The sequence below is a fragment of the Ranitomeya imitator genome, chromosome 6 (assembly GCF_032444005.1).
Source record: "Ranitomeya imitator isolate aRanImi1 chromosome 6, aRanImi1.pri, whole genome shotgun sequence".
Lineage (NCBI taxonomy): Eukaryota > Metazoa > Chordata > Amphibia > Anura > Dendrobatidae > Ranitomeya > Ranitomeya imitator.
The window spans coordinates 195,244,772-195,260,216 of NC_091287.1; the positions used below are offsets into that span (position 1 = coordinate 195,244,772).

The window sequence follows — 15,445 nt, forward strand, 5'->3', positions numbered from 1 at the left end:
CGCCATGTTGCGTTTGGAGAGCCCCTAGTGTGCCTAAACATTGAAATCCCCCACAAGTGACACCATTTTGGAAAGTAGACCCCTAAGGAACTCATCTAGGTGTTTTGTGAGGGCGTTTATACCGTTCCGCGTTAGGTAAAATGGATAAAGCAGTTTTATTCTTCGGGTCAGTACATTTACAGCGATACCTCATTAATATAATTTTTTTATGTTTTGGCGCTTTTTATACGATAAAAACTATTTTATAGAAAAAATAATTATTTTTGCATCTCTTTATTCTGAGGACTAATTTTTGTTATTTTTTCGCTGATGATGCTGTATGGCGGCTCGTTTTTTGCAGGACAAGATAACGTTTTCAGCGGTGCCATGGTTATTCATATCCGTCTTTTTGATCGCGTGTTATTCCACTTTTTGGTCGGCGATATGAGAATAAAACTTTTTTTTTTTGCCTCGGTTTTTTTTTTATGGTGTTCACTGAAGGGGTTAACTAGTGTTACAGTTTTATAGGTCGGGTCGTTACGGACGCGGCGATACAAAATGTGTACTTTTATTTTTTTTATTTTTTTTTTATTTGGATAAAGAAATTTATGGGAACAATATATATAAAAATTTTTCTTTACTTAGGATTTTTTTTTTTTTTACTTTGTCCCAGGGGGGACATCACTGTATAGTGACAGATTGCTGATCTGACACTTTGCAGAACACTGTGTTAGATCAGTGATCTGGCGTGCCCTGCTGCTTAAAGACAAAACACACGGCACTCAAGGATCCTGTGTGGTGCCCAAGTCAGGTTTCCATCCCGTCAATCCAATAGTAATAAATCACTTGACACTCAAATGGTTTCTTTCAGATGAAAAAGTGAACATCCCATTTATTTGTGCATCCAGTTCAAAGATTATTTAAACATTTTCGGTCAAATCACAAGACCTTCATCAGAAATATCTTTAACAAAACTGGAAGCATAGGACAATGGGGTATATGAGCCTAGGCAACCCGGGATGGAAAGCGCACCTGGAACGTCTCACGGATCCTGAAGGGAGGAGGGCGTGTATCCGCCGCTGCATATGGCGCTCATATACGTCCAGTCCGTCGCGCTGTACAAAAAGTGGCTAATCTGGTCCTCTTTACCTCTAAACATTGGAAGGGATTTATTGAATGAAGCATTAACCCCTTACCGACCTCCGCCGTACTATTACTGCCGAGGTCTGTTCCCCTGCTTTGATGTGGGTTCCGTCGATGAGCCGACATCAAAGTCGCGACATGTCAGCTGTTGTGAACAGCTGACATGTGCCCACAATAGCAGCCTGTGAAATCACGATTCACCTGCCGCTATTAACTAGTTAAATGCCGCTGTCAAATGCGTACAGCGGCATTTAACCGGTGCTTCCGGCCATGCGGCCGTAAATGCGCGCATCGCTGACCCCCGTCACATGATCGGGGGGTCAGCGATGCGTCAGGATAGTAACCATAGAGGTCCTTGAGATTATTTCCTTAGCCTACCAGTCAGAAGGTGTTAGCCCCCTCGAAGGTTTAAGAGCCCACTCAACTATAGCAATATCAACTTCCTGGGCTGAGAGAACGGGAGCCTCATTAGAACAGATCTGTAGGGATGCAACTTGAACCTGGCTTGACACATTTTGCAGGCATTATAAACTAGACCTATCTGGCCAGCAGACTGCTTTCGTGAGAAAAGTTCTCCAGGCAGTAATCTCACCCTGAGGAGGTACTCTGGTATTCTCTATGGTGCTGTCAGAAGGGACGTCCCGGAAAATAGGTATTAGACCTACTGGTAATTGTTTCCAGGAGTCCATCCTGACAGCATGGTTAGTTCCCTCCCTGATTATGGCATATGGTGTAATGATATCGTCAAATAAAAAATGTTACATTATCCATGGTGTTGTACTTGTCAGAACACTGAGGGATTTGGGGTGGGGCGGGGACCTTTTAACCTCTCATGTGCTTTTCCTGTACCTGTTAGGAGCAGGAGGACGTCCTCCATGGTGCTGTCAGGATGGACTCCTGGAAACCTTATTACCGGTAGGTCTAATACCTACGTATATACTCGAGTATAAGCTGAGATTCTCAGCCCATTTTTTTGGGGCTGAAAGTCCCCCTCTCGGCTTATATTCGAGTCATACCCAGGGGTCGGCAGGGGAGGGGGAAGCGGGAGCTGTCTAATTATACTCGCCTACTCCTGGCGCGGTCCCTTCAGGTCCCTGCTTCCCCGATGCTGCTTCTTCTTCCTGTACTGAGCGGTCACATGGTTCCCTCTCATTACAGTAATGAATATGTGGCTCCATCTCCAATAGGGGTGGAGCCACATATTCATTACTGTAATGAGCGGTAACGGTGACAGCTGAGTACAGGAAGAAGCTGCGGTGCTGGGGAAGCAGTGACCGCGCCGGGAGCAGGTGAGTATAATGGGGAGGGGGACCGCTGCGCAATATTCACCGCTCCTCGTTCCGGGCGCTGCTTCGTCTTCAGCGTTTTCTGCAGTGACGCTCAGGTCAGAGGGCGTGGTGACGTGATTAGTGCACACCCTCTGCCTGAACGTCCGTGCAGAAGACGCTGAAGATGGAGCGGCGCCCGGAATGAAGTCAGGTGAATATTGAAAGTGCAGGGGGCCTGAGCGACGGAGAGGTGAGTATGTGATTGATTTTTTTTTTTCTTTAATCACAGCAAATGGGGCAAGTGTCTGTATGGAGCATCTTATGGGGCCATAATCAAGGTTTGTGGAGCATTATATGGGGCAAATGTCTGTATGGAGCATCTTATGGGGCCATAATCAAAGTTTGTGCAGCATTATAGTGGGCAAATGTGTCTATGGAGCATCTTATGGGCCATTATAAATCTTTATGCAGGATTATATGCGGCATATTTTAATATGGAGCCATCATAAACTTTATGGAGCATTATATGGGGCTCCTGATTCAATATGGATATTCAAAAACACTTAACCTACTGATGTCTCAATTCATTTTACTTTTTGACATTTACTGGTAGCTGCTGTATTTCCCACCCTAGGCTTATACTCAAGTCATTAAGTTTTCCCTGTTTTTTTGTGGCTAAATTAGAGGGGTCGGCTTATACTCGAGTGTAAACGGTATTTTTTTGTTTGTTTGTTTTTTTCACTGCTAAGGGTATGAGCACACATTGCGGATTTGTCTGTGGAACTTTCTGCACTGAATCCGCATCTCTTGGCATAAAACACAGATAAAAATCTAATTTTTATGCGTTTATTTGCACTGATTTAATGGTTTTTTTGAAAGCTAAATAAAGATCTGTTATTGAACAAAAAAAAAGATTTTTCTCTTCGCCACGACAGCACCCACTGAGAGAGGGGATCTGCCCCTAGGAACAGGAAACCCTACTGAGAGATAAAAGGGGCGGTCCCCCTCGCTCCCACAGTTTTGGTTTCCTGTTCCTACGGGAAAATCCACAGAGAAAAGGATGCCCAGCCTGGACGCCGCTTGCGCAGTTTACCTTTGAGGACGGCAAGGGCTCCATAGCTGGAAGCAGCGTCGGGGGGGGGGGGGGGGTCCTGCCTCAGTTTCCCCCCTCTGCTGGCAGCCGCCGTGAGGCCAGGACGGGCGGTTGCTGGCTCACGAGGTACCATCCGGATTGTCTGCGGGGAGTAAGCGCTGCGGTAGTGAGCGTCGCGCCGTCCTCGGCGGACGCTCAGGCAGCATGGAGCCCCAGTGTGTTCCCCCGGAAGTGCAGGTAAGCTCCCGGGGTGATGGAGGAGGGAGCCTGCGCTGATGCCGGTGGCAGCACAGGCGCATAGAGTATGGCCGCGACCCGGAGGTGGTTAGCACTTGAAGAAGATGGCGGCCCCCATGTGAAAAGGACGCCGGCGCTGACAATCCGGCGTCCAATATGGATTCTGCGCAGGACCCTGCGATGTCTTCCGTGGAAGTCACTTCTACCGCTCCACGCAGCCATGCCAGCAGCAGTCGCTCTAGACAGAGCGGATCTTCTAGAAAGAGCAAGTCGGATCGAGCTGTTCCTCTGCTTGTGCCTCAGTCTCCTCCTCATCAGCCGGTACCTTGACAGACAACTTCACTGGGTGAGTGTGCATCTACCCCACTAATCTGATTATTGTCCCCTCTCCCTCTATACACCCTAGGCAAAAAGAACTGAAAAAACGAAACACACAGTGTGCGTTATGTCTCCAGCCCATTCCGGATAGTCACACTAAGAAGCTTTGTAAACCATGCATTGATGCTACCTTACGGGAGGAAGCCTCAGTTAAATCAGACATTAGTCATGATTAGGGAAGAATTACGAGCCCTGCATAGTTCTGACAAGGAGCCGCGTACTAAGGGAAAAAGGGGATACATTTCCCCTATATCTGACCAGTCTTCTGATATAGAGAATGCAGACGCTGATAAATCCCAGGAATATGTTTCCTCAGACGAGGATCAAGATACATGCTTTCCCACTGATAGTATTGATAACCTTGGGAAATCCGTTTGTAACACCATGGGCATCGAGGATTCTAAGGTCCCTAGAACACAGCAAGACATAATGTTTGCTGGTCTATCCGAAAGGAAAAGACCCTCCTTTCCGGTAATAGCAGCAGTGAAAAATTTAGTCAAAAAAGAGTGGGAAAGCCAGGGGCAAAAGGGGATTGCCACCATCTTCAAAAAGGCGTTATCCCTTCAATGATGAAGAGTTTTCTACGTGTTCAAAAGCCCCGAAGGTAGTCGCGGCAGTGGCGTCCACATCCAAAAAATCCTTGCTGCCTGTGGAGGATTCGGGCTCATTACAAGATCCACTAGACCGTAAAGCCGACTCGCTTTTAAAAAGAGCCTGGGAGACTTCTGCGGGGGCTTTTAGACCGGCTATATCGGCTACATGCAACGCTAGATCCATGCTAGTCTGGCTAAGTGACTTGGAGGAAGGGCTGAAAGGAGGTCTCTCGAGAGAAAAATTGTTATCCTCTATACCCCTAATTAGGGGTGCTACAGCTTTCCTGGCAGACTCATCTGCTGACTCCATACGCCTGGCAGCCAAGTCGGCAGGACTGACGAATGCAGCACGTAGGGCCCTGTGGCTTAAGGGCTGGGAGGGTGATCCCAAAACAAAATCCAAATTGTGTGGCCTCCCATGTCAGGGTGAGTACCTGTTTGGTACTAAACTGGACAAGATCCTAACCAAAGCGGGAGAGAGAAAAAAGGGCTTCACTAATAATAATAATTACCTTCCATTCTATAGGAGAGTGTTCCGAAAGCCCGCGTTTAATAAAAGGAAGGATTTTAAGAACCAAGACCGCTGGGCCACAAGAGACACCAAACAAAGAGGTGCATTCTTTGGGAAGCGCCCTTTCAAAATTGAAGACAAACCCCGTTGGAGGACAATCTACCTCCCACAGGTAGATCTGCTCTTTCTCAAATCAGTGGCGAGCGATAACGTCAAACGTTTGGGCAAATAGCCTCATCACCTCTGGCTTAAGATTAAAATTTTCCTGAGTCCCTCCGGACTCATTTCTATTGACTTCTTTAAAGTCTCAGTTGCAACAGGAGGCATTGGAGCAGGAAGTAATGAATCTTCTATCCAAGGGAGTTTTGGTGGAAGTTCCATTCCTTCAGGAGGGAAAGGGATTCTATTCCCCTTTATTTTTGATTCCAAAACCGGATGGATCGTTCAGAACCATTATAAACCTTAAAAAGGTTGAACATCTGCTTAGAAAATCAAACCTTTAAAATGGAGTCTATCAGGTCCACCATAAAACTCCTGTTTCCCCATTGCTTTATGATGGTACTTGACCTTAAAGATGCGTATTACCATCTACCAATCTATATAGAGCATCAACAATATCTCCGCGTGGCGATTGTATTGAATGGGTGTATACGGCACTTTCAGTATGCCGCAATGCCCTTTGGACTATCAATAGCTCCAAGAGTGTACACTAAATTAATGGCGGAGGTAATGTCATACCTAAGGTTAAAAGACGCCCTCATAATTCCATACCTAGACAACATTTTGGTAGTATGAAATTCCCCTTCCCAATGTCAGCAACGATTGTGTGATATGATTTCATCTCTACAGGGGTTAGGGTGGTTAATAAACTGGGAAAAATCTAGGCTATTCCCAACAACTCGGCAAATTTTTCTGGGGATTATATTAGATTCTATAAGCCAGAGATGTTTCCTCCCCGGAATCTAAACAGAAATAAGGTTCAGTCTGTAATAGATAAACCTCTAATTTCTTTGAGAGAAGGCATGTCCCTTCTTGGCTCCTTCACGTCATGTATCCCAGCTGTTCCATGGGCTCAATTCCATTCGAGACGTTTACAGTATGCAATTTTACATGAAGAGGTAAAATCACAAGGTCGTTTAGACGGTAAAATTAAACCCTCAAACACAATATATACGGATGCCAGTCCTAGTGGTTGGGGAGCACATTTAGGAGACCACCTAGTCCAAGGACTATGGTCAGTTGCGGAGTCAGATGACTCTTCTAATATAAGAGAGCTAAAAGCTATCTATCATGCTCTATGTGAATTCCTTCCGCAGCTGCACGGGACATACCAGAATTCTGTCAGACAACATGACATCAGTGGCTTATATCAATCATCAAGGAGGAACAAAATCAGGAACTCTCATGTCTATAGCCGAAGACATTCTAACTATAGCCGAAGAACATCTTCTGTCCCTGTCAGCGCTACATGTCAGAGGAGTGGACAACTCAAAAGCGGACTTCCTCAGTCGTCATACCCTCCACCAAGGGGAGTGGGTTCTAAATCATCGAATTTTCAAAATGATAACCGTGAAATGGGGTATACCCGATATAGATCTCTTCGCTACAAGAGACAACAGGCAGTTAAAAAGATTGGCTTCAATGTTCCGAACCGACAATCCCGATATTCTCGATGCCCTTCAGGTTCCATGGACATTTCAGAAAGCATATGCTTTTCCTCCATTGATTCTTCTTCCAACAGTAATCAGGAACATAAGGGAGGACAGAGCAAATATAATCCTGATTGCCCCATTTTGGCCAAAGAGACCATGGTTTTCCCTGCTCAGAGCCATGTCCATCTCAGATCCATGGATTCTCCCAGAGGATCAGGATCTTCTCTTCCAGGGGCCCTTCAACCACCCTCATGTGAAGGGTCTACGGTTGACAGCCTGGAATTTGAGAGGCAGCTGTTAAAACTAAGAGGCTTCTCTGATAAAGTGATTAATACCTTATTGTCAAGTAGAAGAAAATCCACTACATCCATATATGTGAGAGTGTGGAAGAAATTTCTAAGTCTCTATCCATTGGCCTTGTCAAATGAAATTCCCGTCTCTACTATTCTAGAATTTCTTCAGAAAGGACGTGATTTAAGCCTTTCAGTTAGTACTCTAAAAGTACAAGTTTCTGCTCTAGGGCCTTGTATAGTCACAACGTTGCGGGTGATAGATGGATAGCCAGATTTATTTCAGCCTGCCAGTGATCAGAACCAGTTCAGATTCCCCAGATACCTTCTTGGGATATTAATTTGGTCCTGGAAGGCTTGACAGGTCACCCGTTTGAGCCTCTAGACTCAGCTCACATTAAATGTATTTCCCTCAAGACTGCTCTTCTTGTCGGTCTGGTGTCGGCAAGAAGGGTAAGTGACATACAGGCACTATCAGTAGATTTATGTCAATTTTTCCAGATAGAATTGTCCTGAAAACAGACCCTTCCTACCTACCTAAAATGTTTACTAAATTTCATAGGTCTCAAGAAATCCTTCTTCCTTCTTTCTATAATAACCCTACAAATCAGGAGGAGGAAAAGTACCATATTTTAGATATGAGAAGGGCTATAATAGCTTATCTACACAGGACTAGCGCCTGGAGGAAGGGCAGGGCTCTTTTTTTTTTTTTTCTCCTTCCAGTGTCAAAGGAAAGGATCTGGTGTTACAAAAAGGCACATTATCCCGATGGATTCGGGAGGCGATATACCTGGCCTATTCGTCTAAAGGGGAGAATCCACCTGAGGCTGTGAAGGCACATTCCACCCGGGCGATAGCATCATCCTGGGCTGAGCAAGCAGAGGTTCCTATAGAACTCATATGTAAGGCTGCAACCTGGTCTTCTCCTACTACCTTCTATAGCCACTATAGATTAGATCTATCTGCCTCCACTGACTTGTGTTTCGGTAGATCAGTTCTTAATACGATAATCCTGCCCAAATAACTATCTCTGAAAGTCTCTCAGTGGGTGCTGTCGTTGCAAAGAGAAAACACCGGATTACGTACCAGTAATGCTCTTTTATAGAGCCACGACAGCACCCCTTCACTTCCCTCCCATTTACATATATTAGTTTGCATATGAGCACTGTTAAGGGTGGTGGATTCTTGTAATTATACGTAATTAAGTTAAGATAAATGGTGATATAGAATTACCTACTAAAACTGGTGGGTGGTTCCTCGCAATCTCTGTAACCCAAACTGTGGGAGCGAGGGGGACCGCCCCTTTTATCTCTCTGTAGGGTTTCCTGTTCCTAGGGGCGGATCCCCTCAGTGGGTGCTGTTGTGGCTCTATAAAAGAGCATTACCGGTACGTAATCCGGTGTTATCTTTTCTTGTCCAACCTCTTATTTTACATTTGTCCAACCCACACTCCATCAGACAGACAATAGTTGGATAGATCTAGAACATAAATCGTTTGATATTATTTATATATATTTCTCTTTCCTTCTATCTCTCTCATTCCATAGATGGATAATCTCCATCATATCACCGGAGCCCCTGGAGAGCGGTCGCATCCGCTCATGTGACAGCTCTCCACGGGAGATTGTCGTGGGACAATCGTACATGTTAGGGCATGTTAGGTTAGGCTATGGGTTGAACTAGATGGACTTATGGTCTTCCTTCAACCTTAATAACTATGTATTAATTAAATTACGTTGGACACAGGGAGTATATTGTTCATTTAAAAAATTTTTCAGGTGAGGGCTTCAGAGATTAGGTGTAGATGGCGAGTATGAGCTATATATGTACTGTATGTGTTTCTTTTTTTTTTTTTTACATTCTACACATTAACCGGATGACTGGACTACTACTGTCCCATCATTGGAAATGTGTCAATCACGTCACTGTAGCAGGCGTAGCCGGATGGGACTTGTAGTCCCATCGGTCGATGCCTGCACACACACACTGACGCAGAGACCCCCTGCACAGCCTCGGCAGACCCCCGCCTGCACAGTCACTACCCACACTTTCCTCCTCCCGAGCCGCAGCATTTCTTGCACCCACATTCGCAGCAAAACCATAGATCTTTTTAACACCTGCGGTTTTGCTGCAGATTGGCCTGACACATTGGAAGTCAATGGGTGCAGAAACGCTGCACTTCAGCACAAAGAATTGACATTTTGCGGGGAAAAAAATGCTGCAATCTGCGAGGTTTTTTTCTGCAGCATGTGCACAGGGTTTTTTTGATTTTCCCCATTGATTAACATTGTGTGCCCAACGCTGGATTTGAGGCTATTTGCATCCCAAAACGCTGCGGAAACGCATCAAAAACCGCAACATAGCCTTAACGTTATAAACTTCTGTGAAGCAACTGTGGGATAAAGGTGCTCAATACACATCTAGATAAGTTTCATAAGGGGTCTAGTTTCCAAAATGGTGTCACTTGTGTGGGGGTTTCCACTGTTTAGGCACATTAATTATTCCATCAAGTTTTGCATTCCAACAGAGGAACGTAAAGAGCACCATTTCTAACACTGCCGCACGCCCAAACAATAGTATTCCTCCACATATGGGGTATCTGCATACTCAAAAGAAAATTGCACAAAAAAATGTATGGTCCATTTTCTTATTTTATCCTTGTGAAAGTAAAAAAAAATTGGTCTAAAGGAAAATTTTTGTGAAAGAAAGTAAATGTTTATTTTTTCCTTCCATATTCCAATTCCTGTGAAGCACCTGAAGAGTTAATAAACTTCCTGAATGTGGTTTTGAGCACCTTGAGGGGTGCAGTTTTTATAATGTCACATTTGGATATTTTCTTTCATATAGACCCCTCAATGGTTTTGTAAAATTTGTTGAAAAAATGAAAAATCCCTGGTCAACCCTTAACTTCCTACCCCCAAAAAAAATTGGTTCCATAATTGTGCTGAGGTAAAGTAGACATGTGTGAAATGTTATTAACTATAACTGCCTTTACCTCTAGTGATTTTAAGGATCACCATTACCAGTCATGGTTTAGCTATTTGACATCTAGGATTGTATTATGACTAGTGATGAGCGAGTGTACTCGTTGCTCAGGTTTTCCCGAGCACGCTCAGGTGATCTGAGTATCTGTAACGGCTTGAAGATTGTTTTCATTGCCCCAGCTGAATGATTTACAGCTATTGGCCAGGCTGAGTACATGAGGGGGTTGCCTGGTTGCTAGGGAATCCCCACATGTAATCAAGCTGGCTAGTAGCTGTAAATCATTCAGCTGCGGTGATGAAAACTAAATTTCCAAGCAGTCATAAATAGTGATGAGTGAGTGTACTCATTGCTCGGGTGACCTCCGAGTATTTGACTGCTCGGAGATGGTTTTCATCACGGCAGCTGAATGATTTAATATATATCTATATCTATATCTATCTATATCTCTATCTCATCATGATTACTCGCTAATCCCGCCCCCTGCACAGAAGCTCTGCCTCCCACCACATCACACACAATCCTGCCCACCACCACATTACCACACATAATTCTACCCCCCCACCACATTATCACAGATAATCCCCACCACCACATTACCACACATAATCCCGTTGGATTGAACAATTAATAAATGTTCACTTAGTTGCCTACTCCTGGCCTAATGGATATTGATCAGGTGCGCACCAAAGAAATAAACATATAACAACACAGTCATATGTAAACTCTCCATGATCAATCTATGGCTCAGCTCCAAGAAGGGGCTTTATTCAGTCAGGACACAGATTTATATATCCCTTGTAAGGGGGCTCGATTAGCTTTAAAATGGGAGTGATCGGATGCATTCCATTGGTTAGTGGGTTGGGCAATGAGCAAGTCCATGGGTGGATCCATGAGGTCATCTGGGTGGGTGTCATCTTGGATACCAGCCATATGGTATGCTGAGACAGGAAATGGCAGCCATCTTTAGGATCTCACTTTTGATCGAAGATAGCTTATGTAACGTTAAGCAATACATGTTATGGGTCACTTGTCTCAACCTCTTATGTCTTGAGGTTAACCCCTTAGCGACCGCCGATACGCCTTTTAACGGCGGCCGCTAAGGGTACTTAAACCACAGCGCCGTTAATTAACGGCGCTGTGGAAAAAGTCAATAGCGCCCCCCAGAGGCCGATTTTCTCCGGGGTCTCGGCTGCCGGGGGTAGCCGAGACCCCAGAGAACATGATTCGGAGGGTTTTAAACCCACCCCGCATTTGCGATCGCCGGTAATTAACCGTTTACCGGCTATCACAAAAAAAACGCGATCTCTTTTTAATTTCTCTGTCCTCCGATGTGATCGCACATCGGAGGACAGAGAAAAGGGGTCCCAGGTGGCCCCCCAATACTCACCTAGCTCCCCCGATGCTCCTCGTGTCTCCCGGTGGGCGCCGCCATCTTCAAAATGGCGGGCGCAGTGCGCCCGCCGGCCGGCATCGGGAGAATCTTTGGGGTCTCGGCTGCCGGGGGTAGCCGAGACCCCAAAGAGCATGATCGGGGTCGGTATTACCGACCCCTGTTTTGCGATCGCCGGTAATTAACTGTTTACCGGCGACCGCAAAAAAAAAAAAAAAAAAAAGTAATGTGTAATTCTCTGTCCTCTGATGTGATCGCACATCAGAGGACAGAGAAATAGGGGGATTCGCGGACCCTAGCATACTCACCTAGGTCCCTGGATCCTCTTTCTGCTCCTCCTGGCCGCCGGCAGAAGAAAATGGCGGGCGCATGCCCAGTGCGCCCGCCATCTGTCTCCATCTGCCGGCCGGCAGGAGAACAGCAGTTGGGGCTAAAATTAGGGGTAGGGTTAGAGCTAGGGTTAGGGTTGGGGCTAAATTTAGGGTTAGGCTTCTTTCACACTTACGTCGCTACGGGGCCGTCGCAATGCGTCGGCCCGACATACCGACGCACGTTGTGAAAATTGTGCACAACATGGGCAGCAGCTGTAGTTTTTCAACGCATCCGCTGCCCAATCTATGTCCTGGGGAGGAGGGGGCGGAGTTACGGCCACGCATGTGCGGTCAGAAATGGCGGATGCGACGTACAAAAAAAGTTTCATTGAACTTTTTTTGTGCCGACGCTCCGCCAAAACACAACTGATCCAGTGCACGACGGACGCGACGTGTGGCCATCCGTCACGATCCGTCGGCAATACAAGTCTATGGGCAATAAACGCATCCTGCGGGTACATTTGCAGGATCCGTTTCTTGTCCAAAACGACGGACTGCGACGGAATGCCAAACGACGCAAGTGTGAAAGTAGGGTTAGGGTTGGGGCTAAAGTTAGGGTTAGAGCTGGGATTAGGGTTAGGGTTTGGATTAGGGTTGGTGTTAGGGTTGGCATTAGGGTTACGCTTGGGATTAGGGTTAGGTTTGGGATTAGGGTTAAGGTTAGGGTTGTGATTACGGGTGTATTGGGATTAGGGTTAGGTTTGAGGTTAGTGTTGAGATTAGGATTAGGGGTGTGTTGGATTTAGGGTTTTGATTAGGGTTATGGTTAGGGTTGACATAGGGTTGTTTTGGGGTAAGGGTTGTGATTATGGTTAGGGTTAGTGATTAGGATTATGGATCAGGTTGGGATTAGGGTTAGGGGTGTGTTGGGGTTAGGGTTGGAGCTAGAATTGGGGGGTTTCCACTGTTAAGGTACATCAGGGGGTCTCCAAACACGACAGCCAATTTTGCGCTCAAAAAGTCAAATGGTGCTCCCTCCCTTCTGAGCTCTGCCGTGCGCCCAAACAGTGGGTTACCCCCACATATGGGGCATCAGCGTACTCGGGATAAATTGGACAACAACGTCTGGGGTCCAATTTCTCTTGTTACCCTTGTGAAAATAAAAACTTGGGGGCTACAATATCTTTTTTGTGAAAAAAAAAATATTTTTTATTTTCACGACTCTGCATTTTAAACTTCTGTGAAGCACTTGGGCATTCAAAGTTCTCACCACACATCTAGATAAGTTCCTTGGGGGGTCTAGTTTCCAAAATGGGGTCACTTGTGGGTGGTTACTACAGTTTAGGTATATCAGGGGCTCTGCAATCGCAACATAATGCCCACAGACCATTCTATCAAAGTCTGCATTCCAAAAAGGCGCTCCTTCCCTTCCGAGCTCTGCCGTGCGCCCAAACAGTGGTTTACCCCCACATATGGCGCATCAGCGTACTCGGGATAAATTGGACAACAACGTCTGGGGTCCAATTTCTCTTGTTACCCTTGTGAAAATAAAAACTTGGGGGCTACAATATCTTTTTTGTGAAAAAAAAAATATTTTTTATTTTCACGACTCTGCATTTTAAACTTCTGTGAAGCACTTGGGCATTCAAAGTTCTCACCACACATCTAGATAAGTTCCTTGGGGGGTCTAGTTTCCAAAATGGGGTCACTTGTGGGTGGTTACTACAGTTTAGGTATATCAGGGGCTCTGCAATCGCAACATAATGCCCACAGACCATTCTATCAAAGTCTGCATTCCAAAAAGGCGCTCCTTCCCTTCCGAGCTCTGCCGTGCGCCCAAACAGTGGTTTACCCCCACATATGGCGCATCAGCGTACTCGGGATAAATTGGACAACAACTATTGCAGTCCAATTTCTCCTGTTACCCTTGTGAAAATAAAAACTTGGGGGCTACAATATCTTTTTTTTGTGGAAAAAAAAATTTTTTTTATTTTCACGGCTCTGCATTATAAACTTCTGTGAAGCACTTGGGCATTCAAGGTTCTCACCACACATCTAGATAAGTTCCTTAAAGGGTCTAGTTTGCAAAATGGTGTCACTTGTGGGGAGTTTCCACTGTTTAGGCACATCAGGGGCTCTCTAAACGTGACATGGCGTCCGATCTCAATTCCAGCCAATTCTGCATTGAAAAAGTCAAACTGCGCTCCTTCACTTCTAAGTTCTGCGGTGCGCCCTAACAGTGGTTTATCCCCACATATGGGGTATTGGCGTATTCAGGAGAAATTGCATAACAAAATTTATGGTTACATTTCCGTTTTTACACTTGTGAAAATAAAAAAAATGGTTCTGAATTAAGATGTTTGCAAAAAAAAGTAAAAACGTTCATTTTTTCCTTCCACATTGTTTCAGTTCCTGTGAAGCACGTAAAGGGTTAATAAACTTCTTGAATGTGGTTTTGAGAATCTTGAGGGGTGTAGTTTTTAGAATGGTGTCACACTTCATTATTTTCTATCATATAGACCCCTCAAAACGACTTCAAATGTGATGTGGTCCCTAAAAAAAAAAAAAAAAATGGTGTTGTAAAAATGAGAAATTGCTGGTCAACTTTTAACCCTTATAACTCCCTAACAAAAAAAAATTTAGTTTCCAAAATTGTGCTGATGTAAAGTAGACATGTGGGAAATGTTATTTATTAACTATTTTTCGTGACATATCTCTCTGATTTAAGGGCATAAAAATACAAAGTTTGAAAATTGCAAAATTTTAAAAATTTTCGCCATATTTCCGTCTTTTTCATAAATAATCTCAAGTAATATCGAAGAAATGTTACCACTAACATGAAGTACAATATGTCACGAAAAAACAATCTCAGAATCAGCGGGATCCGTTGAAGCGTTCCAGAGTTATAACCTCATAAAGTGACAGTGGTCAGAATTGCAAAAATTGGCCTGGTCATTAAGTACCAAATTGGTTCTGTCACTAAGGGGTTAATTAAGTATTTGATCTTATGGCTCTCCTCAACACTGCCCCCCTACCACTTTACCACACACAATCCCGTCCCCACACATTAAATTGTACCTGGTAGGAGTCAAGGAAAGATCTTTGAAAATGACAAAAATGACTATACATTTAATTGTGCTTACAGAGAAATTTTAACTTAATTTGTTTCGTTATGAAGTTTGTTTAGATGCTGTAATGAATAAAAAACGCACATCTTACTGAATTCAGTTTGTTTTTTATTTTACACTGTGAATAAAATGTATTAGTATTATTCAGATTTTTTATGATTATTATTGTGTTTAACTTCATTTTAAGTTAATTTACCACCTCCATAAGCGCTATTGAATGTTGTCATTATTTACTTTAGTTTAATCACCAGCAGCGTTAATTAGATAGCAATGAGCGTGCCGGGCGTTAGCTGGCTGGAAACAGCTAGTTACCTCATACAGTGGTCAGAATTGTAAAAATTGGCTTGGTCATTAAGGTGAAAACAGGCTTCGTTCTACAGTTCTGTGCACTTAAGCAAAGGACAACGCTGCTGTTTTAATACTTTTATCCATTTGGTATACATTGTTCATGTATTTTGTGTGTATGCACCTATAAATACAAGTAAAT

At 44.4% G+C, this 15,445-nt stretch overlaps 1 protein-coding gene across 1 annotated transcript in view; it reads left to right on the plus strand.

Annotated features, from left to right (window-relative positions):
- Positions 1-15,445, plus strand: part of CCT5 (chaperonin containing TCP1 subunit 5) — a 329,132-nt gene that overhangs the window by 57,054 nt on the left and 256,633 nt on the right. The window lies entirely within an intron of this gene.